At 45.6% G+C, this 25,151-nt stretch overlaps 1 pseudogene; it reads right to left on the reverse strand.

The window, feature by feature from the left end:
* Positions 1-11,405: 11,405 nt before the first annotated feature.
* LOC119458972 (sulfotransferase ssu-1-like) lies at positions 11,406-24,480 on the reverse strand (annotated as a pseudogene).
* Positions 24,481-25,151: the final 671 nt, after the last annotated feature.

Below are 25,151 nucleotides of genomic sequence, written 5' to 3' on the forward strand. Positions count from 1 at the left end.
GACTTACCGAAAGTACGGTTCGGAGACGTAGGGATGACATGGTTCTGCTATATAAATATATGTCACAGTTTAGTACGTTGTCGAAGCACGACGGTGAAGCAGCACACGATTTGAAATTTAAAAAAAAATTATGGGGTTTTACGTGCCAAAACCAGTTCTGATTATGAGGCACGCCGTAGTGGAGGACTCCGGAAATTTGGACCACCTGGGGTTCTTTAACGTGCACCTAAATCTAAGTACACGGGTGTTTTCGCATTTCGCCCCCATCGAAATGCGGCATCCGTGGCCGGGAGATTTGAAATGTTAGTGCTTCAGTTGGCTGAAAAAAAAAAAAAAATTAGCGCAGCTTGCACTATAGTGGCGCAAAGCTAAACAAACGGAGGCGCTGATCGGCACCTAGCTGGTCCTGACCTTACGCGTTATGCTTTTCTAGAATTTATTGGTTATTGATCGATTATAGATTAACTATTGATTGGCTATCGATTGGCTAACTCAAGGTATGGCCACGTATTTGGCCTAGGCTAAGCACTACCAGGTCATCCCGAGCATTTCGTAGAATTTATTGATCATGTTCGATTATCGGTTAGCTATCGATTGGATATCGCAAGGTGAAAAGAGGCGCAGCTGGGCGCAGTGACGTCATCGCTAGGCGAGTTCTTGCGAATGCTACGCGCGGAAACGAAAAGCTTAAACAGCACCGCTGTTAAAATGGCATGTACCGGTGTATGCGCAAATGAATGCGCATTTGTTAAGAAGGATATAATAGAATAAGGTGTAGGCCGGAATCTGAAAAAGGCAGCGACAAAGGCAGTCTCTCTGGAAAGACGTTTTAAATTGGACCGGAAATGAAAATTACATCTGAGAGACACTTGTGCAGGCCTCTGTGTAATTATCGGCAGCGATTTCTGCAAGTACCTGTCATTGTATGTTCTGTTGTTTCCGCAAACACGTGGTAATTGCATAATGTTCTTGCTTATCTTTTTCTTCACTTTCATTGATTTTCGCGTGCTGAAATTTGCACTAAAATGGAGCGGCGGCTTATTTTTAAGTTCCTCCAAAACTTTGGAAATATTTTATAGAGACGCAATAGATCACGTCAGTGTTACGAATGAAAGGCGCCGCTTGGGCATTTATTTGGAAAAGAGATTACAAGATACAGGCTGGTGAAAGATTGAGTACTAATGACGCGTTTTTGTACAGGGACAATTTTGTGCAGTAAAGCGTTCAACACCAGCTTCATACCATACAAATAGATCATTATCAATGTCATTCACCTCGCGTATTACCATGGGCCACTCACGATGGGCCAATGAAACCACCTATGGGAACAATGTGGGGAATATGCAAAATTTTCATATCGAAGTGGGGAACAAAGAAAGGGCAACGTGGAGGAGGGCGTCGAGACAACATTTTACTGGGCGCGTCGACGATACCAATACAGTGTTTTGGCAATCAATATTGTAATTGTTCTGCACGCAATGTTCAATACATTTAGTAGTGTCTCGCTTTCTTTTTCTTGCCCAAGTAAATACAGGGTGTTTAATTTTAAGTGCACCAAATTTTTAAAAATTGCCCGCGGCCGATAGCACAATTATAATCCTTGATACAAATTACTCGATGAGGCGGCCATTACTTCCATAAGAAATCAAAACACCTAATTGAATATGTACCATAACTACGCTTATTAACTTTTCAGTTAATTATATTACGGCACATCTTTAATGTACGAATTATAGCCGCTGAGTTCGCAAGGCGTATCCACTTGGAACGAATTCTCAGGACTGAACCAGTTTCGAGATATTAATTTTCAAAGTGTCCGACGAAATGCATGGGCGTTCCAGTTAACTTTTTGAGGAAAACGATATTTTAAGTACAAAAGTAACTGGAACACCAATGCATTTCGTCGGACACTTTGAAAATTATTATGTCGAAATTGGTTCAGTCCTGAGAATTCGTTCCAAGGGGATACGCCTTGCGAACTCAGAGGCTATAATTTGTAGATCGAAAGATGTGCCGTAAAATAATTAATGAAAATGTTCATTAGAGCAATTATGGTAATTATTCAATTGGGGTTTTAATTTCTCGTGGAAGTAATGGCCGCCTCATCGAGTAGCTTAGATCAAGGATTATATTGTGCTATCTGCCACCGGCAATTTTTAAAATTTGGTGCGACTAAAAGGAAACGCCCTGTATACGCTCTCAAAATCGACTCTTATGCTTTTCACACGTATTCAAAATAAATACTGCAAGCTGACCTATGCCATATACCAAATAAATTGTTCCATGAGTCCATCTTTTAAGTACAGAAGCCCCAGTGTGAGAGTAATTATGTAAAAAGGTTTGGACAAGTATTCAGGTGTTTCAGCTACCAATACTTTATTATCAAAGCAACCGCTATTTTAGTGCCCGCTAACTACGAGAGAACACATTATCGCTGTTTTCATCTTCATGGTGAATGTTATCCGTAATAAAGCAAATAATATTATAGGATTCATCGTCTCGACGCAACAAATAAGCTGTAGTGGGGATCGCCTGTAAACGTTTTACCACATGGGGTGCTTCAACGTTGCCAAAATCATGGTTTGAACCGGATGAAACTTTAAGGTCTTCGAGCTCGAGGCGTTCAACACCCTGTCTAAAATTTCTGGTTGCTCCCGTAGTTTTCTGCCATATTTCTCTGCCAGAAAACTGGCTATCCTTATGAATTCCGGCACGGGGTTCCCTCTTCCAATCTTCGTAGGTGGCGACGCGCAGGTTTTGGTCGTTTCTGTGGCCGTACCATGAGATCTGGTGGGCAAAGTATTCACCAAATTCTGCTTTTCTTCCAACGAACATGTCGAACCGGCTCCTCGGAGTGTCGGTACGTAGGGAATGACTTGCAGTAAAAATAGTACGAAAGGCAGCAGTCCTTTGGGTTACGGCTGACGTATATGTATTTGGCTGGTGGAGAGTAGCGCCGGTGTCAAAAGATAAGATGCGTCTTTATCGCAGTAGGGCGTATAAATGATTCCATGGCTCGCGCTCCGATCACTTCCAAGAAGGGTGACCTCTGCATGAACTCTTCCATGTCCTGTAGGAACAAACAAGAGAGTATACATGTGGGTGACTGCAAAAAAAAAAAGACAGCGCGTAGTAGAAACGAGTAGCAGTGATTATCTCTGAGCAATTATAGAAGTGGGCAATGACACGGTTTCACGACTGTGCACAGAAGAGATTATTTTGAAGAAGTGCAGGGGGACCTTGCCAACAGTAGGAGCCAACTTTGTCTGTTTCATGAAATCTTTTAAATTAAAGGCAAATATTTGAATATATTTGTACATAGTGCTTCATTTGAGTTTTTAAGCAGCTATAGGCACTCCACGCCGCTGGCGACGACAGCTCCCCATGCATTCTCTCCTGCCTCTAACCATCTTACGTGGATTGAATGTCTGTAAGTTTGCTAACGCTCGGATTCACTTCATTTGTGAAGATTTCTATGAGAGTTTGAAGTGAGCAAATATTATTCTTTTTCTGTACAGTGTCTAGTGAAGAGAAATATAACACAAAGACCATAAATTTATGCAAACTTTCAAGGATTTGGAATAAATCTTGTCGGAAACAAGCAGAGGGGGTAAACATTCCTTAATAAATGCTGGATATGTTTGCCAGGTAACACGCCTAGCATGTTACTTCAAATGACAAAACTTATGCTTGAAATTACCCCCTCAGACATAGTACTCACACGAACAACATACACGCTCAAGTTGAAAGCAAAAGAGCACAAGACAAGCAAAAATGGTGTCAGGTTTAGTCCTGCGCCGGGAAGAAAAAAAGCGGCGGACCGTGTCTCAGGATGACTGTCGACGGTGAGGCGTTTTAAATTGCATAATTATGGTGCCACATCGTATAGCTACCATCGAAACGAGTTATGGATGAGGCGTGTACCGCAAGCGGGATTATTAACAGCGAAGATATTTAAGCCAGCCGTTTTTATGGTGCGTGCCAAGAAACTGCCACGCCGTAGCCATGGCAACCCAAAAGAAGAGGAGGAGACCGCATAGCATGCGATCTCCTCCTCGTCAGCTCTCTGTCTTCCCGACCCCCTGCCTCTCTTCTCTCCGCGAAGGCGCTGAGCTAGGAGAAAAAAAAAAAACTCGAAAGCTTGCACTAGGCCGCGCGTAGCTCAAGACACAGCGAAGTTAGGCCGATTGATATCGAGCGGCTAGCCTCCAACGCGTTCAGCGTCGGCAAGCAGCAGCGTGCTTGGCACTGTGCCAACCTTGGTTAGCCTGCCTGCGTTAGTGGCATGCCAGGAAAGCTGTCGCTCGTAGGCGCCGACGCATCTAGCGCTAGTCACGCGAAATGTCGCGAAAGGGAAGGTACCTCCGAAAATGATCGCTCGAGAATACCTTCCTACATGTGTAGGTAACTTAAACGAAGTTAAGACCTAGCACCAACCAAGCTAGTACCTAGCAGTAGCAGCCAGTAAGCTTCGCTGCGCCTAAGCTTTGCGCGACCGATTGCAAACTTGACGGATTTTTTTTTCGCGCTTCGCTGAGAACACTCGGCGCCATTAGCGCCACCGCCATGAAGCCTGCGCGTGGCTCCTGTTGGACGCTGGTTACTAGAACCTTGACTGACGTTACTACTGGGTAGTGTGGCGTTGGCGGCAGGCTGCAGGCGTCCGGGAGAACATGGCGACCAGGCAGGGGCGAGACGAGTTCTAGTGTGAATCTTGCACTGTTTATTGCATGGTAATGGAGTAGGAAATAAAATAAGAGAGTAATAAAATATACATTGCGGCGCCGCTCAAGTAGGCCCGCAATGTGACACTGCCGAGAAGTCTACGCGTGGGCTCTAAAACGTGAGCGTGGCGCGCCGGTGCCTGCGAGCGCTGAGAATTGTTACCTCGTTTGCCGCACTCTCAGTGGCACATACTCAGTGACTCAAGCTGGTGAGATATTCATTGAAGAGCCGCTCATGCCCACAGCAGTCGAGCTCTGTGAGCGTTGGCGTGAAAAGCATCCGAGGCAAGCTGCGCATACGTAGTGCTTTGGCGGCTCAGCCTGCTAATGCGCCGGGTTGTTGTCCTTGAGGAACCCTTGTGACGTGTGTTTGATACGGCTATGCTTCTGAGAAATTAAATGGTTCTTTTGCGTCATTGTATAGCGGTAGAGTGGCACGTTACCAGTGGCACATACATGGTTACCCATGTTTCCGTCAAAGACGTTCATTGAAGAGGGGCACACCTACTGCCACATACATACTCAGTGCTCCAAATCGGCGTCAGTGAGTTTGCCTCAAACGGCAGTGCTTACCCAATTCCGCATCTACAGCGGTGGTATTTTGGCGCCACTGCTACGCTACATTCAGCGCTAAAAGTACACCTAGCGAAGCGTGATGCACATGTTGCTTCGCCAAAGCGCCCAAGGCACCGACGAGATCTCGGTTAAGCTGGCGTCGCGCCGGGGCTCACGTAGCATAGAAAATAACTAGCGCCAGCTCCCAAAAAAGGCGTAGCAACAATTCCTTCCTTCGCAACCTCACACTGCCTACTGACTCCTGTCTTTAGGCTTTTGAATTATTTTTCCAAACCGCGGTGCGTTAGCGATAGCACACCTCGCCTTCGTCATTCATTGCATTTTAGAGTTTATACTGGACTTACACGCTCCGTGCAGGAAGGACCATGACTTTTGGATTCCTTAATTCGCTCTTGGGTCGATGCCATTGATGCCATAACATCTGCCTCAATTATGTTTGCGCTTTTCTACGGCTCCCAATGCGCGCCAGAAGGGAAGACCTGACACTGGATGGTGTCGTTGTTTCGTGAGCGATGTCGGCGATATTACGCTTTCTGGGGTGTGCGTCTCATCCGGTCTTAAAGTCGTTGCGTATCTAAGAGCGCATTTAATCAAGGCATTGTCTCCGGCACTGCTCTTGGCGTCTCACTAATTTGATTACTTGAGTGGAGGAGCTGGTAATAGATCGCAGTTGCACTGATAAAGTGACCCCAGCCTATGCAACTGTGCTACAATAACAAAAATGCCAGCGCGGTTTTCGCCGTGCGCGTCAACTTGTCACTACTGCGCTGAGGCAAGTGTGCTGTTATCGTCGTTGCGAAGGCATTAGAGATATATAAGAATTGTTTTGCTTCGAAAAACTGTTGCAAGAAATCGTCAACGGTGAGTGAATGGGCAAGTAATTTCTGGCCAAGAAGTTGTCGAGAATGTGGTGAGAATGTAGTCCTCAGCAGTAATCACACTTCTTAAAATATTCCAGGTGTGCCGCGCTGTGTGATTAACATCATCTGATACCAAAACTGGGATCCTGTGTTCAATGGTTCCTAAAGTGTTAATTTTGTCTTTGACTTAAGTTATTTACATGCTATGACACCAATCACCAACCGTCATGCTTAAAGCAAAGCTTTCTATACCTCCTTCTTCGGCTTTTCCGTTGCTCTGTTCATATTGCTGCTGCTGTTGCGCTCTTGCACGCCACATCGGTGGGTGATTGAGAGTGTGCATAATGTATGTACACGGCAGCGGCGTGGAATAGGGGTCTATGAGACATTTCCAGTGAGAACTCTGTGGGCGGCGCCCCAACGCCCTTTGGAGTGCCCTGGCCATCGGCACAATGCCCTCGGGATAGCTGTAATCACGCCGGAGCCATCGCGGTAGGTGCAGCGCTTACGTTTGTACTCATGTGCAACAACCCAGAGTGGAGTGAATGGAGTTAACATAAAATGCCTAAATCCAACGCCGTGACGAAACAGGCGCTCAACAGCCTTGCCACTATTCGCTTGTGGCAGTTAGCGTACACGGAAGGATCGCGGGGGAAGGGAAAGGCATCGTCAGAAAGCATGCTTCGATGTTGGTCTTATCAATGAAAGGAACTCTTCTACTAGATATAGCAACAGCTGTGGATAAGTTGTAAACGTCTTATTTTCCGCTACGGTACGGCACGTTTCTGTTATTTCTGGAAAACAAACACCGCGCAAAGTTATCCACGTGGACAACTGACGAAGGGCTCCAGTTGTCCGCGGCACCACAGCGCCAAGACGACAATCCACAAGCGGCCGTCCAACAAATCAACACCACAGCCGCGATGCGATGCGGCGTGCGACGAAATCACAGAGCTAATATTCTCGCAGGCTACGAACAATGGCGCCTCAGTGTGTGTTCTGTGTGCTAAGCATACAAACATAAGTATACGGCACGCAGGGTAACATTTATAATGATGTCACGACCGTCGTATGCCGTCAAAATTACCGCCAATATAGTGAATGAACGCTAAAACACAGGAAAGATTGGCTTACATCTATTCACACAGTGCGTGGAATCAGCACAATTCCGTTTACCAGTTCTCGAGATCCGAACCAGTTTAAAAACTTGTTCGAGCTTTCTATGCCCACTTTCTTTTTTGTTTCGTTTAATTAGTGCGGTTCAGTTTGGTTTCTTCACGTTGCCAGCTACACACACAACACACAGCGAGACGCTTTCCTTGCGGCGTTGTTGTTTTTGCGCCATTGTTCATAACCTCAAGGATGGTTAGCATTATCACACTCGCATTGTGGCAGAAGTGTTAAAGTTTAATCAAATCATACGGGGGGTTTACACTGCCAAAACCACAATCGTATTTGAATCACTGTATATTGGCGGACAACGGATTAATTTTCACCACTTGGAGTTCTTTAACGACCACCTAAATATAAGTACATTTTCTTTAGTTCCATCGCTCTTTGTACGGTCCTTAACTCGTTCTCGAGCTTCTTTGTTAACCTCCAAGTTTCGGCCCCATATGTTAGCACCGGTAGGATGCAATGATTGTACACTTTTCTTTTGAACGAAAGTGGTAAGCCCGCTGTCAGGATTTGGCAATGCCTGCCTTATGCACTGTAACCCAATTTTAATCTTCTGTAAATATCTTTCTCATGATCAGGGTCCCCTGTGAGTAACTGACCTTGATAAACGAACTCATGTAGCGACTCTAGAGGCTGACTGGCGATCCTGAATTCTTGTTTCCTTGCCAGGCAATTGAATATTATCTTTGTCTTCTACATATTAATCTTCAACCCCACTCACACTTTCTGGGCAAAGGTCCTCAATCATTCGCCCCAATTGTTGCTAAACAGGACAATTTCATCAGCAAAACGGAGTTTTCTGAGATATTCGCCGTTGATTCCCACTTCCACTCCTAATCTAAGAGCTTGAATACTTCTTCTAAGCATGCTGTGAATAGCATTGAAGGGATTGTGTCTCCTTGCCCGACTCCTTTTCTGATAGGTAACTTTCTACTTTTCTTGTGGAGAACCAAGGTAGCTGTGGAATTCTTCTAGATGTTTGCCAAGATATTCATATATGCCTCCTGTACGCCTTGATTATGCAATGATTCTATGACTGCTGGTATCTGTGCTGAATCAAATGCCTTTTCATAACCTGTGAAAGTAATATGGAGGGGTTTATTGTGCTCGGCAGATTTCTCGATTGCCTGATTGATGAAATGGATATGATCCATTGTAGAATATCCCTTCCTGAAGCCAGCCTGTTCTCTTGGTTGATTGAAGTCAAGAATTGCCCTGATTCTATTGGAAATTATCTTGCTGAATATTTTATACAATACTGCAAGCAAGCTAATGGGCCTATAATTTTTCAATTCTCCTACGTCTCCCTTCTTGTGGATTTGTATAATGTTGGCATTCTTCCAGTTCTCTGGTATACTTGTCGTGAGGCATTTGGTATAAAGGGCCACAAGCTTTTCAAGCATATCTTCTTCTTTTATTAAGTCGACTGTTATTTCATCTGCTCCAGCAGCTTTTCCTCTGGCCATGTCTTGCAAGGCCCTTTTCACTTCATCTCCAATCATGATAATTGCCATTGCTCAAGTATAGTAGTTAGCATTGGCGTTTTGCGAAGGTCAGATGAATACACATATATTGCACATGAGAACATTTCGTCACTGCGTGGCACCCGTAAAGCAACTGGTGGTTTCGCTAGCAATATCTGAAACGCCTTTAGACTGTTTCAAATGGCGCGATTTTCACACAGCGATACAGCGAATTCCGTCGCTCAGCGACCGCCGAGACGTCGCCAACTCTCCGCTACGGGATTCCAACATGTTGATAACTCCGTCGCTGAGTCGCAGCGATCGGCGCGATGTGGGCGGAGCAACGTGACGTAACAGCAAGCGCCGTCGAAATAGGCGCTTTCCTGTTTTACGGCGTGTTGGAAGCTCAGCGGAGCAATGTCGCGCACCAGTTTCAATGATGTTTTACCAGAGCTTACCCACCAGCGACTGTGGCTCAGGAGCTTCATGAACAATTTTTGTTTTCTCGAGCTCACACAATTCGTTTAAAAGGAGAAGCTGCACGCTATCCAGGACTGAAGCAGACGCCGCATTCAACATACGGCACGTACCCACTTGATCGTCACCGTCGTGAATCTCTTTATCGCTACAAATTGTGCCAGGTGCTTGCACACTCGATGGTCGCTTCTTCTGCAGTAGCAAATACTCCTCCATGAGAAGAGTTGTGGCTTCGATATATTACCGCAACAACGGGGTACTAAACGAAACCACCCCTCCGACGCCGCACGATCAAACTTTCCGGTGTGGTGCAGCGTTTCACTCGCCGCGGTTGCAAACTAAGCGATCGTAAAGTCTCAACGCTTTTAAACATTAAAAAATAGTGTACTCATTCTATTTTCAAATAATATTAACAAAATTTTATTATATGGCTTGTTTCCACGTTGTTTTTATTTAGCGATGCAGGCTTGGATGCTTCGTGAGCAGGGGGCGACCTTCGGCGTCGCTGCGACGGAAATCGCGCTGTTGCAGACGCATGTGAAAGCTGTAAGCGGAAATCGCTCTGCGACGTGCGCGGCAGAACGATTTTTTTCGCCCCAATCGCGCCATGTGAAACAGCAATATTGCCACCAGCCTCCGAAGCCGTCTTATTTGATAGAAACAAATTGCAGCAGACGGCAGGGATTCCTTCGGCTCTGAAATAACTTACAGCAACAGAAGCACATTGTCACAGTGGAGACTGCCTACGTGTTGCTGTGGCTTCAAATTATGGCCACTTGATATTTTTGCCTGCTTTTCCATCAAATAAGTACTGTCGAGAACTACGAGGCAATGGGCAGAGCCGGTGGTTACAGGGTTCTTTGTTTGGGTGTAGAAAGGGTGCAGTCGTAATGCCCCAATTTTAAGTAAAAATTTGTAATAAAATGAAATAGTAATAAAATATTAAATTCGGCGACATTGCAGAAAGCTGAGTGTTGTTTAAGGAAGTCATTTGTTACTTTGATTCCTTTATAGGAATATAGCATATTTATGCATCTTGTTGAAATGCAAAATACACGGACTTTCTTTAGCCCTCTTTGATTCCCAATTTTAAATTAGGTAACGTTTATTTATAGCCAAAGACTAGCTTTAATTGTGTAAACGTGTGCTCCAAGCTGTTTGGCTAAAGGTCTATGCAATTTTATTTTGTTCAATGTGGTCCACCATATTACTATTTCAGTATGTCTGATTCAGACTATTTGGTTCATAATGCTTATTTTGGTTTATTTTGTGCATTGTCATAGTGAGGTTATATATCGGTGAATGTAATAAGCATGAAACATTTGTGTAAAACTTAAATTTGTTTTTATGGCCATCGAAATAACTTTTCGATGGCCATCGAAATAACTCTTATTGCCCAGTTTTTCGGGGCAATAAGAGTAAGCAGTTGTCATCTGCCTGAGATGTAGAGCGACCACTCAGGGAAGGCGTTAATTCTTTTTCGATTCCCGGACGCAACACTCCAATTGCTAGTAGATATAGCGTTCGACCGCTGGCGCCACGATGCGCCGCTCGCACGTACCGCGTTTCTAGGTGGTTTCTTTCGCCGAGGGAGCTCGAACGCAATCATATATGGTTCGTATGAATGCAATCCTTAGAAGCGTGGTTGTATGGCTGAGTGGTTACGGTGCTCGCTTCGGGATCGCGCGTACGCGGGTGCGAATCTCGCTGGCCAGCATTTTTTTTATCTTAATATCACGCTTTTCGTTTTTTTCCTCTCTGTTTGCAGGGCGGTCGTTTGAACCCCGGTGCCACGGCGGCAGCCGTGGTGCCGGGCGCCGACGCGATTCTGCGGTCATTGAGGTGTTGCTACGCTGCCCTCCGCAACACCCCAAATAAGAAATACTTCTCCAGTCAGGTAGACTGCTCCCTCTCTGATAGTGAGATTATATTTGGATCATCAAAACAGTGATGCGTTTATAATACCACCGATCCCAACAGCAGGCTAGTCACCACCAGCCCAGCGTTTTCTCCGTCAACGCCTCCTCCGTTCGAACGGCGGCGGCTAGAAACATGGTACGCGCGAGCGGCGCAGCGTGGCGCCAGCGGCCGAGCGCTGTATCTACTAGCAATTGGAAATACGCTTCCCGGACCATGGCGGCTTTTTCCTCAATTGCGAATGTTTCTTTCCGAGAAACTCCATTATTGTTTAATTATCCATTAGTGCAAACTTATACATTTATTCATTGATTTCTAGAAACAGGCAACACAAATATGCATCAAAGAATAACCGTATGTGCATCGCTCGTGTACCTGGTATTTCTCAAGAGGTATATTTTGTTATGGAAGATTAATGTCTTTCCAAAGGCTCATGAATGCGCTGTTCTTGGATGTGACGGCAATCCTCTCCTTCATGCGCCTAATTTGGTCTGGCGTGAAGTGGTTCTTCCAATCACCAATGATTCCCTTTCTTACAAAGTCTGCAGTCATAGGCTTCTTCAAGTCTTCAGCTGCCTCCGCGGATACTGATTGAAGCTTCTCTGGGTCTCCAATCAAATTACTGCCTGCACAGTCCATTTCTTTAACTCCTCGTTGAAGCCCTTCATGGTGTTCAAGCTGGTAGTGCTCAATATCCTCTCCAAGACTTCAGGTTGCTCTCGCAGTTTCTTCCCGTAACTTTCTCCGAGAAAGTCGGCAATCTTGAGAATTCCTGCCCGGCGATCCATCTTGAGCTCCTCGTAAGTTATGAAGAGGACGTTATCATCGTTCCTGTGGTCGTACCAAGAGACCTGATGGTCGAAGTAGTCGCCGAAGTCAACTTTGCCTTCGATGAACATGTCAAAAAACTTTCAAATGGCTCTTGAGCGAATCGATAAACGGGGAATGACTTGGTGTGGTAGTAGAATGAAACGCAGCAGTCGTAGGGGTTGCGGGTCACGTAAATGTACTTGGCTTGCGGCAACACGTGCAGAAGAGAGTAAGGAAGGTGAGTTTTTATGGCTCCGGGGCGCGGCATACTCTCCACAGCTGCGGTTCCCAGCAACTCTAGGAAAGGGGCCCTTCTCAAGAATTCATCCATGTCCTGCAAGGTGAAAGAGGTTTACAAAAAGGTGACGCTGAAGCTCTCCAAAGAACATGCACATGGTAAAAAAAAACAGTAATAGCCGCTAACATTTATGAAAGTCTTCGTTCTAGTTCGAATTTATTCCATAACCTGGCATTGGGTATCATTAGATTAAGAATGAAATAACTCTCATTACTGTTTCAGGGGCTTCTAGGATGACATCTGTCTCTGGTGGCGACCTCGGCGTGACGGGTGATCAGTGGTAATTACTCGCTAACAAACAAAATTATATTATTTCATTTTTGAACTCCGCTGAGACTCCGTGCTTTTCGATGTCGTAGCGCGCTGGCTGCATGGTGTTCGGTGATGTAAGCAGAACGTCACCTCGGGGTTCGTGGCTTTGCGCTAGCTTTAGCCTCCCACTTTTGGTTTCGTGCGGTCTGATAGCCGAAATTGGTCGTGCCGCAGTTCCGCAGTTAATTGAAATTTTCCTGCTACAAAAGTAGATGTTACTTGTACGGAAATCTCGCTTCAATATCCGAATTACGATGAGCCCATTGAAATTAAAAGTTTAAAAGTAAATAATATTTTCTATTATTTCGCGACTAATTACCACCTATCACCCGTCACCCCGTAGTCGCCACCTCTGACGGCATGTTTGCGAAGGAACCATCTTTGCACTCGTAGAAACACCTGGATGTTGGTGTACGCTACCTGTGCCAACACAGGGAGCATACTGTGAAACTGCGAATTGCTCGCGATTCTAACCGCAGCTGCAGCTATCAGTCACCGTCAGCGTGGCGGCGGACGGTCTAAGTGAACCATGCTTGAAAAAAAAATCATTCTCGCAGAAGCGTGCGGCGAATTTTCGCGCGTTTGAGATCGTACATGAGTGTTACAACAGGCGGCGTCAAAATCCACGCCCCAAGTGACGGAGCAAATCTCGAAGGCTATGCTATTTCTGACTGAACGTGTCGGAAGCAATCTCAGATCTGGAACACGTCGTGGACGCTATGTTTCAGACATCATCTATCAAGGAGCCCTCCATACGCACGCTCGCTCAGAAACAGTGCGTAGGCTCGCTAGTTTGATTCCTCTCAAGACGCCAGCTTCGGCGAGCATAGGAGAGTCGAAAAGGTCAAAAGAATTTATCTGTTGCGTGCGTGTTTCCTTAATTTCGTAGAGCGCGGGAAGTGTGCCTTTACGTCGTTGTTTATTTCGCACCATTAAATTGAACGCTTTGACTTTTGTTTACGTTAAGGTACGTTTCAACCGTTTCAAGGCGCAAGCAGCAACCAACTGAAAGCGCGTGCTGCCTGAAGCCATGGCAGTCCCAGGCAGCGACGACAGCGTGCTTCCTATGTGTTACCATAAGCTATCCATTCATCCCTGGATATCGAGAATCAGTTTGAAGAAGATCGCCGACGTCATATAGTTTCATACCGTTACTAGATGGAACTGTGGTACTTGTGTATACGGGAGTTGCAAGTATAGGGCCGTTCAGCCCACTTACCTCCACTGAGGTTTATCCAGCATGGGCATGATGGGTAGTACACGGATTTGGCTAAACTTCGCCCTACTGGCTTTCATAGGATTCGTGATTTTGCCATGTCAACATTTCTAAGAAAGAACTGCGTTATAAAGAGTTCATAATTAGCCTATATTTTTGTCCATGGAAGGACGAAGCCGATGTCGGTTTACCCCGTAGCCGATTCCAACTTGTGCCTGCAAATTTCCTAACTTCATCACCCCACCTAGTTTTTCTACCGTCCTCGACTGCGCTTCCCTTCTCTTGGCATCCTTTCTGTAACTTTAATAGTCCACCGGTTATTCATCTTATGCATTACATGGCCTGCCCAGCTCCATTTTTTTTCTCTTAATGTCAATTAGAATATCAATCGACTATCCCCGTTTGCTCTCTGAACCACACCGCTATTTTCCTGCCTGTCGACGTTAGGCCTAACATTTTTCGTTCCGTCGCTTCTTGTGCGGTCCTTAACTTGTTCTCGAGGTTATTTGTTAACCTCCAAGTTTCTGCCCCCATGTGTTAGCGCCGATAGAATGCAACGATTGTGCACTTTTCTTCTCAGCGACAGTGGTAAGCTCCCAGTCAGGATTTGGCAATGCCTGCCGCATGCACTCTAACACAATTTTTATTTTTCTGTAAATTTCCTTCTCGTGATCAGGGTCTCCCGTGTGTAAGTGACCTAGAGAAACGTACTCCTTTACAGGCTCTAGAGGCTGACTGGCGATGCTGAATGCTTGTTTCCATTCCAGGCCATTGAGCGTGATCTTTTCCTTCTGCATATTAATCTTCAACCCCACTTTCTCGGTTAAGGTCATCAGTCATTTGTTGTTATAGAGAATTAAATGCCCTATATTAAAATTTCGCTAGTTCGAACACAGGACATCTAGCACAGAAGCCCGATATTAAAATCATTACGCCACGAACGCATGCACAAGCGGGACCACTGAAATTGGCAGCAACTATGCTTATTTGCAGAGTTTCACTACCTTATGCATTAAGGAAAAAGTATATCTTGCTTAAAGCTGTTGGTCAATCTAGGCCCACATTCAGCGTAATAAACAAAGGCACCAGAATGTCTGAAGCCCCAAGCAGGAAGATCAGACAAATCCATGTGCTACCCATCAATCCCATGATGGCTCAACGATAGCAGCGCCAGATTTCCCTCTAGTAATTGCAAGAAATCTATGGGCGACATAACGCCCGAATTTCGCTACCAAGGGAAGATAAAGGGTAGAGATCTGAAACACCACTCCATTCCCTTGAAGAGGGATAGCGGGCTTGAAACGGCTACTCATTCTGCCCGAAGCGAGCAGGCTGGATGCCTCCATGTCAGCTGGTGACGTATTTTCCGTGCAAAAGAAGCCTAGATGGCACATCGAGAAAATCCGCTTCAGGTGTAAAATCACTAGCGCACGAGAACGATTCGCAGCCCGTCGACCTCTCGGTTCGCACTGACATCGTCAGACCCGGAAGCGATCGCATGAAAAGGCAGCGAAGTGCATCATCTCACGCAGATCTTCCAAAACGCCTAAGCCATAGAGAAAGAAATTCAACAATATGGGACACTCGGCGAAAACTGGCAACAGGAAATACGTCACGCTAGTATTATAGCCGTCCGCGAGCATCGCAAAAGAAAACTGTGAAATGAAGTTGACAGACATTTTTTTAATTTCCCGCTACAACTAAGAAGCTTTGCGCATAATTGAACTTATACTTTGCGACTTATTTTTTTGCGTTACCTAGCGACATGCCAGTGACACGTGAGACACTCTAGATGCTTGCGTAATGCGCCAGACACGCCCCCGAAGCGAGGGAGGCCAGCTGCGAATGTGAGTGTTCGCCTGCTCGGCGACCCGCCGGTCTTTTTGAATGTAGCCTGGTTTGCAGGGCTCCTGGTGTATTCTTGCGTTCCTTCTGAATTTCTACACGGCACCACTGCGCTATTGGACTACGGCAATGTTATTAAGTTTGTTTGACAGTCTGCGGCGCACGTGAAGCAATTTAGGCTTACGGCGCGGAATTGAGAATTGTGACGCAGTTAGCGACAAACAGCTCGGCCGTCTTGGCGCAGTTTATTTAAGTTCATGAATCGTACTGGGGCACGTTTGCGACGGTTTCTACGAGCCCCGACTTTATTTTAACTTATTTCGGCAGTTTTAGGGCATGCGCACCGCTCACCCGGCTTTCTGACGCAGTTCGCGAAAAGCCGTTCGGCCATGTGACATAGTTTCGCGTGTACTGAATCTTACTGTAAGAGTTCATGACGCTTTCTCTGACCACCAGCATTGATGTAATTATTTCGTAACTTTTTTGATACCTTTGAGGAACGGTCTCCGCGCCTGGCGTTGTGGCGCAGTTAGCCAAAAGCAGCTCGGTCGTTCTGACAAAGTTTGGCTTTTACTGAACCTTAGTGGGACAAGTTTGCGACGCTTTTTGCGCCCCGCAACCACATATACCTTCTTTCGGTACTCACGCCTGTCGAAAACGCGATAAGCGGTTGCCAAGACTGATAACACGGGAGCGTGTTGCTTGCGCCGGCAGAACGCGCCAAGGATAACGCCGAGGAGCTGAAAAAAACGGGAACTTGTAACTCGAAAATCCCATCTTCTGAATGACTAAAAACAGGCTTGGCACCCACGCATTTGTCTTGAGTGCGAGTAGAAGGAATTCTGCCAGCGTCTGGCATGGTCTGGTTATGAGCCTCTTTTGTGGTCATCTGTGTATGGCGATTGTGGTCATCTGACCATGGCGTCGGCTGAGGTCAATTTGTTTTAGAAACGCGCAGTCATTCGTGTATTTGTGCTTTTAAAGTGCAGGAAATAATAGCCGGTAATGGGGGAATGCTTTGAAATCACATGTTTTCTCCATATTTGATAATATTGTTTGAGATGCATGGGGTATTTTTCTGCGCCACACATGTAAAAGCGAAATGTTTTTGTTTGTACTGCCGCCCATTCACCACTTTGCACGTTTCGCCTCTACACGCAGTATATCTATAATGTCTAAACAACAAAATGACACTTGCTTGTAATTTACATTTTTCAGCAGATGCCGTCCTGTGAAACTACGTACGGGAACGACTGCGGCTTGCCTGGTGCCACAACGTTGGATGAATGCAGAAAAAGCCCGGAACGCGCATTTAGATAGAGCAAAATAAAGATTTCATCATTTTACAAGGCGTCTTGCGTCTACATTATGAAATTGCACGTGGCGCAGATTTGATGGAGGCTTGTAAAGATTGTGCGGAATCATTTTCACCAAATAATGAAACGATTCCGCACCAAGCCCGTGCGCGTTTGAGCAGTAGAAGCAAAAAAAGAAGAAAAAATGCCGCGCTAACTGGCGCAGCCTAAAGTCCCTATATAAGAAAAGTACCGCCATCCTTTGATAAACGCCGCTTCTCTCTCTCCTGTATCTCTGATTGGACGATGATAGCACGCGCTTTTCACTTCTTTACTTCAAAAAGTAAAGAAAAAAGCAAGCGCTTTAGGAGAGGAGGCGGTGGAGGCAAGAGTAGATGGCGGTACTTTTCTTATATAGGGACTTTAGCGCAGCCGACGTAACGCGTGCCACCTAGTGTTCAATGCGCGCGCGTCCTATGCTGAAACCGGAAGTGTGGTTCAGGTGTTAATTCCAGCGGCTTGGTGCGCTGCAGTCAATTAAGCCGCTGGGCTCTATGGGAGTGTCCGCTCTTGTTGAACATGTTCATCTTAGCGCGATCGCGTGCCATCGAAGGGGTCACTTTGTGATCTGCTGCTGAAATACGAAGTAAGGTGAGCGGCTTTGGTAGCAACAACACGCAGAACTGTTGTCGACGCCATCGGCGTTTTGCCCGCGTTAGCTCAAAATGCGTGCGGCGTTGGTGACTGTTGCTGGAGCCTCTGATATAAATAGGCACTTGGTGCCGCAGCTAAACGTCGCCTCCCTTCCCTCCCCCTCCCCCACGGCCTCTCGCGCGTCCGAAGAAGGCGCGTTTGCTCTACATATATGGTGATTGTAAAGGAGAAAAGAGACGCCTACTTCTGCAGCCCTTAAGCGAGCACGGCGCAGAACGCGCGTTTGTTCTCCGCCGTGCGTTCACTCCCCGTGAAAGACGCGCCCCTCGCGCCCTTTCACTCGCACATACAGCGTTCGGCGCGCGGCGACGATTTCATCTCCAAATGACGTCATACGGAACCTCACGGCGACGGCGACGGCGACGGCGACGGCGACGCCGACGGCGACGGCGACGCCGACGGCAGAAATCTGCTTTTGAGTGTCCATATAATTGCTATCGCAATAAAAGGGTGGGATTGGCTCACTGCACTGCTTAGAGGTCTGCTTCTGCTTAGAGTCGCTGCTGCTCCTGGTGAGAGCCCTAAATTTCGACGCAGGCCATGTGTTGGGCTACGTCGCTTAGCCGGCTTCGACGCGGCGGAGGAACTTCCCCGAACAATCATGACGTGTCTGAGTGTCGCCCAGTGATGCCGAACACAAGTACAAAGCGGATAAACGCAATTCGCTGCTCCTCAGCTAGGTACTGCTTGTTCGAGAATTGAGGTCCGCCGTGCAAATCTAGCTTTAATGAAGCTTCAAGTCAGACGCCCTTATCAAGCTAGTCAGCCCTCGTGTCTCTTTTACTCCTAGGAAAGCAGTAAAGCTCTGGCAGACAGACAAGAGCAAGACATAGAAACCATGTCTGTCTCTGTGACATGGGGAAGACAGGCAGCAGCCCAGCGTCTTGATATTATCCTTATCTGCCAGCGCTGTAATGATTTCAAAGTATGTTTTCCAGCACGCCCAACAGGCAGATGCTTTTTTTTACTCAATTTGAACGCCAGCGGCAAAATTAGAAACTTAATCGTATATTTATCTACACACCTTGGGCGGAATGCCGTCGCTGAAGATGGCGTAGACTATGTGCTGCATCCATGTGGTGCCACACTTTGGGAAGGAGGCTATGAAGACGTCACCTGGCTTTGGCTTGTAAGCCAGAGCTTCTTTCACAACAGGCTCATGGAATATGTTGCTAATGTGGAGGCCTTCCTGAATGCGGTAAACGTTGGACGTATTCATGATGAAAGCCCTCCTGCAGCAAGAAAAACCAAAGGAAGGTTGCTGAGAGTGTTGGATAGTCAGCCTGGCTCAGTACCCGTTAAGTACCCTGCCGTTCACTCAGCATTTATATTATATCTCTTTAAGTACCTGTTATGTTCTGTTCTTTGACATCAAAGGCAATGTACCGAGTGGCGTAAGCGTCGTGGAATTCTGCGCGGATTGTTGCTTTCTTTCATTATAAAGACAGGTGAAATCATAAAAGAGGTTTTCGGAAAAAGTTAGAACGTACTTTGTCACACTTACCTTTATGATTAGACGAGTAACAATTAGCCTGTTCCCTGAAAAGGATGCTAGAAAACACGTCCCATTTAACACCGTCTTTTCATATATGAAGGGAACTCAATAGACTGTTAAGGTGCCACGGGGTGGTGACTATTGATATAGCACCACGCTCAACGCATCTTTAAAGCCGTAGTTACGACTAGTACATGAGAAACTGCGAGATGAAGAAAGAAAGGCCAGGAGTGTAATTACGCTTATGTCTGGTTTGCTGATTTCTGTACAAGCACCCGCCGTGGTTACTTAGTGGCTATGGTGTTGGGCTGCTAAGCACGAAGTCGCGGAGTTGTATCCCGGCCACGGCGACTGCAGTTCGATGGGCGCGAAATGCAAAAACACCCGTGTGCTTAGATTTAGGTGCGTGTTTTCCGGAGTCCCCCACTATGGCGCGCCTCATAATTAGATCGTGGTTTTGGCATGTAAAACCCCATAATTAAAAAAAAAAGTTGTGTAGAAGGGAGGGGGGTGATAGGAAAAGAGTGATGGGGTTTTACTCACCAAAATCACGATCAGATTATGAGGCACGCCGTAGTGGGGGGACTCCAGAAATTAGGACCACCTGGGGTTCTTTAACGTGCACCTAAATCTAAGTACACGGGTGTTTTCGCATATCGCCCCCCATCGAAATGCGGCCACCGTGGCCGGGATTCGATCCCGCGACCTCGTGCTCAGCAGCCCAACACCATAGCCACTGAGCAACCACGGCGGGTGGTAGGACAACAGCAAGGGATGGTGATTGGTGTAGGAAGAACCACTGCGCATGCATGCAAAGCCCGCAGCGTGACTTTGACTGAGGTGAATTAGGAGGATTAGGAAGCATATCTACATTTACTGAGCCAACCTGCTCTGACAGTCTCACAAATGCGGAACGAGGTAACTTCCTGCAACATATTTGTGGTATTCAAGGAGCTGTGGCTCCTAATGTTTACTTGAAAACTTCAAGGGTAGTCTCAGTGATTTCGTTTTCATCTGTAGGAGTCTACCGGAGTCATCTACCGGATATAACAATGTGGCTGGCAATAGGGTACATGCTCGCTAGTATCTCACCACTGTGTCTACATCAAAATACAAATCTAATAATTTCTGATTAACTTTACTAGCGTTCACCATCACGTGCCTGTTTTTTGTTATCCTGCACCATGGCCCGAAATGGCCACCATGAAATGCCAGCACCGGTCCCTGAGTCCAGCGGCATAGCGACGGAAATAATGGTTCGTCGCCATGGCAGAACCCAAAAAATGGTGGGACAACTTCACGGGCGCTTGCAAAGAGCGAACGCAGCTAATAACGTTCAACGGAAGCGACTCTTTGCAGGCAGTCTGCGTGCCATGGCGTCAATCGCGGAATACAATGGATGCGTGCAATTATATACAGGAAGGCCCAACGACACAACGTCCATTTACGCTTGTGAAGGAAGGTCGCGTATCCGCTGTCACTAGTGGAGAGACATGCAAGGGCACACTTTCTGAAATTTCCTGATATCAAGGTTTGGTGGTGATTAGAAACATTTTCGAGCCTTCTCGTAGGTGCTGATGAAAGCACGGCAGCTGAAAAACTGCTCCGACGGGCAATGCCAAGGCACAACGTGTCAATAACAAGGTTCTTGTGTCTCTCAAAATATACTACAATATTGAGTAAGATATCTGAACGAACAGGACTGCATTGCTCCCGTTACTTCACATCGTTCAGAATATAAATGAGTGGTTAACGAAAAAGGAGTGGTTGGTCAATCAGCAGAAGAGAACAAAAAATACATCCTACGCTAATAATGGGAATCAGCCTGTTGTCAGAAATGCCTTTAACCGGAAGACTCATTTATGGCTGGGCAACGAAGATTGATTAATATTACGAGACAACTACTCTACCCAGAAAGACGTTTGTTCCAACAACTGTGCACATGATTTACAACTAGGAGCTCATAATAAAATGCGGTGAATCACCAAAGCAGAAAGGACAGCATAACCCGCGCTTACAACGGAAATTTACGTTTCGTGAAAGAATGTCGGAACCGGAACGCTCCACTTGGTAATTAGAACGAAGCTTAATTAGTGACAATCAATCATAATCACATATGAGGTGACTATTGTCCCTGAACGTGCGGATCTACAGCGATGCTACTCTGAGGAAAAAACAGTGGTTAGCCAAGAAAGGAGAATTAACCAGTAAAGCATCAGGCAACATAAAAAAATATTGCATCTTCCATTTTGTTTTTGTCTCCCCGCCTTGCGTGCGCTTGTTCGTACATAGCAGATCATACATAACCACCTCGCCAAAGCCACCCACTCCAGAAAGCATTGCTTCCACTTGTTTGGACCCTGCCAATTGTTTCTCTGTTCGTTCGTGCCTGTACTAGTCACCTAGATTGCCTTGGCCGTTTGCCGATGATGGAATCTTGCTTTTCTTATGCGGATAAAGCCAGTGCTGTGCACTAGTGCGGCTCTTTTCTTGTATCTCCTTCTTGTGTGCTATGTACATAGTAGTAAAGCAAGATTGTAATGACAATTTTGAGCCCTCGCCCAGATATCACATTTAAATTTGGGTGACCTGAGTAGGACGTTTCCTGGGAAAGGGTTGCGCACCAGAGATGCATCGATGCACAGGTTGGGAATTTTCTGTGCCCTTGTCGGACCAGCACAACTAAAGCAATCACGACTTCATCACAATCAAACACATCCAATCAAAAGAGAGGTGTACAACAAGCAGGGAACCTTTGAAGCTATGAGCACTTCCCGAACACGTGATGTCACAGGTTGAAAGACACGATGTCCGGCATGAAAAAAAAAATCTGGCTTCTTTTTTGGTTGCATTGGCCAACTTTTATGCAGCACACTGTACGCTTCACACATGCAGACAATATTCCAAAATAGGATTACATTTGTTGTATAATTGCTCCATGAGGCACAACGAGCAGGAGTGCTGTATATCAGTGGCATTAAAGATGAGCTGAATTTCTTAGATTTGTGTTTGCGCGCTCAAGCCTACGGTTCAGCGTTGCGGGCAGTGCCGTACCTAGCTTCGCGCACGCAGACGAAGCACAATGTTCAAGAGTTCGAGCGGGCATGCCCTTTGGCCAGGTACATCTCCACTTAAAAATGCTAATGGAAAGGACACGGCACGAGAAAGTCTCCACATTATGGCTATACGAGATGCGGGCCAGAGCTTTCATTTGACGGAGAGGAGACAGAAAGTTCGCATGCCTACCAAATGCTCCAACGTGCGTCCTCGATTCGGAAAATAGGCTTATTAAGAGATTATGCTATTTTACTGCTGTGTGCTGGAATATGCGGATCGCTGTGAAGAGATGGAAACGTATTTCGTCTACTCCATGCTTTATTCAAATGCAGCCAGAAAATAAGAAATAGAAATAAAATAAATGAACCAATGAACAGTGGACAATACTATCTTGCGTTGAAAGTGCTCAAAAAGTCGTGTCAAAAGGCGAAACTGGGATGCTGACGTAGCGCCGCTAGAAAGGGGATGAATGACGTTGAGTGGAATAATCCTGATGCATGCCTAAATCAGTTCTTTATATTCTTCCCGGCAGGTATTCGCCACTTGCTGTGTCGCGAGCGGTAACGATAGCTACCAAATAACTTATTTTTCACAGTTCACTGATAGTTAAATCCTACTTAGCACCTTGAGAGCTCTCAGGGAAGGCAGGCTCATTCGATGCATCCAACGCGGTGGACTTCCGATGAGCGAATGCATGCAACAAGGCCCCCGAACAACCTCTTTATAATATGATTTTTACCTTTTTCTTCGAATTTAATTGTAGTTGTCACTTGATTAGGATCAGCTTCTGCATATTTTGTGTCGCACGCTACTGCGTCGTTTTATTAAGTACAACAGAGCAGGCTTTGATACCTAGCTAGTAGCTAGCTTTCGCCGGCAACCGCATATGCAGTAGTCATTTATCAAAAGTACTTAGTATGATCGATATTGTAAGTATCAATATGACCTCGTGATTTTCCTGGTCAGCTACAAGAGAAAAACTTGCTGCAGCTGTCGCTACTCTTTCACGCTTCGTTCGTGAACACGCACCACTCATTAGGCAACAATCACGTGCGCTCAACCACTTATGACTATTTATGTAAGCTGCACTGAATGGAACTTTGCACCATAATTCCCTGTTTTCTCGGAAGATATGGCGAGGAAGGGGTTTCAAAAAATGATAGCTATTCATTTAGGTTTTCGGCGCTTCCAACCATTTACCTGCTTAAGTTTTGCTTACTGTTTTGTGGTGCTATCTTGATAGCCTGCTTTTGAAATCTGAGGAAGCTTCCATTGTCTTTGCACAATCGGAACGCAATATATATAACGCCTAATGATATTACTTAATTACTTACCAACGACCTCGTACGTAGTTGGGACGAAATCAGTGTACAATTAAGGAATGAAATTTCTAATCTGAAAGCTATGTATCCGATGTAAATAGTGGCTATCGGATGTAAATAGTGGCTATCCGAGGCATTTTTAAATACTTTCTAGTTTCGAATAAAACCTACGCAAAAAAGATTGTTATTCAACTTCGTGCTCTAATTTCATATAAGATGCAAATCTATGGACAGGCTAACTTCCCCTATTTCGCAGAGGCTATAGGGTTTAATTAGGGAAATACTCTTTTCTAAAAACATTGCGTTGCAGAGGCCGACCTCATATCACTGGCTGAATTTACAAAAATCTTCCACTGGTGATTCTAGGATGCATGAATGGCGTGAGCTTATGCCACAAAAGATAGCGTTACAAAAATATGTATTTTATGAGGTGAAGATTTGAACAACCAGAGTATTTTAGGCACAAATTGTTTTGAATCTGAGCGTCATACTCTACAGAAGCTTAAATTATAGTAATACATGAAGTAAGTGTTCCTGCAAAGGAACGGTATGAATTTAGGTGGCTATGGATAAAAACGAGATTCAGCAATAAGATAAGGCAAATCTGAAAAGACTGGCAAAGGTTTTATAATTCCTTCCATGCCACGCTGTTATCCCAAATTCTGACCGAAAATGACAAAATTATGTTTAGGCTACGGTTGCCAACATTTTTTTGCTTCCTCCGCATGACTAAGTTCACTGCTACTTGCGCGGCCTATGCAACGTGTAGTGCGTTCCTACTAGAACCAAAACAAAGCACTGAGACGTAACCAGTTCGTCCTTGGCATAGCTATAAAATAAAAAGTACCGTCGAGGCGCTTATCTCGTCCTTGGTTGTGTTTACATGCAACGCGTGGACGAGCCCACCTCATCCGTGGCATGGATGCTGATAAGCTAGAACCCTTTGCGAAAAGCAATATTTCCGGAGACAAATACTTAGACTCGAAGTGAAATTTTATGCCTGAGTGTAATATCACGCTAAGTAACGTCACATCATTTGACGGAAATAACGGATTACCAATTAAACATCACCGATGCGAAATCAAAGATCAACACTTTGTTCATATGAAATAACCGCATTCTTAGGGGTTACGCTGAAGTTATCTTCGAAGTATTACGGTATAATTATGAAGCCGGAATTACTCAATATTATTTTAGCAACAACGTTTACTAAAAATAGCTGCAAAAATAAAAAAAGACCTTAACAGTATTCTGATACCATAAACATACCGACAAATGTAGGCGTTGGTTTTCCTCGTAAATGAAGCACATTGTGAGTTTTAATGTCCAGAAGGCCTAAGCCTGGCTTTGGGAGATTAATCAGTGCGAGCCAGAAAACTAGTTTTGGCCACTTGGGGTCATTAGCCGTGCACCGAAAGCTTTGTACAGGATAACCTGTTGTTGACGTATAGCGTTTGTCCGCGTCCTATTCGGATTCCTCCAATTGGTGTGATGGCCAACGAACTAGCCCGAAGTGATGCATTGGCGATGACACATAATGCTAGTGTTCTTGGCAAATAAATGCGTGAATGTATACGATACCTATAGTACT

The sequence above is a fragment of the Dermacentor silvarum genome, chromosome 7 (assembly GCF_013339745.2).
Source record: "Dermacentor silvarum isolate Dsil-2018 chromosome 7, BIME_Dsil_1.4, whole genome shotgun sequence".
In the NCBI taxonomy this organism is placed as follows: Eukaryota; Metazoa; Arthropoda; class Arachnida; order Ixodida; family Ixodidae; genus Dermacentor; species Dermacentor silvarum.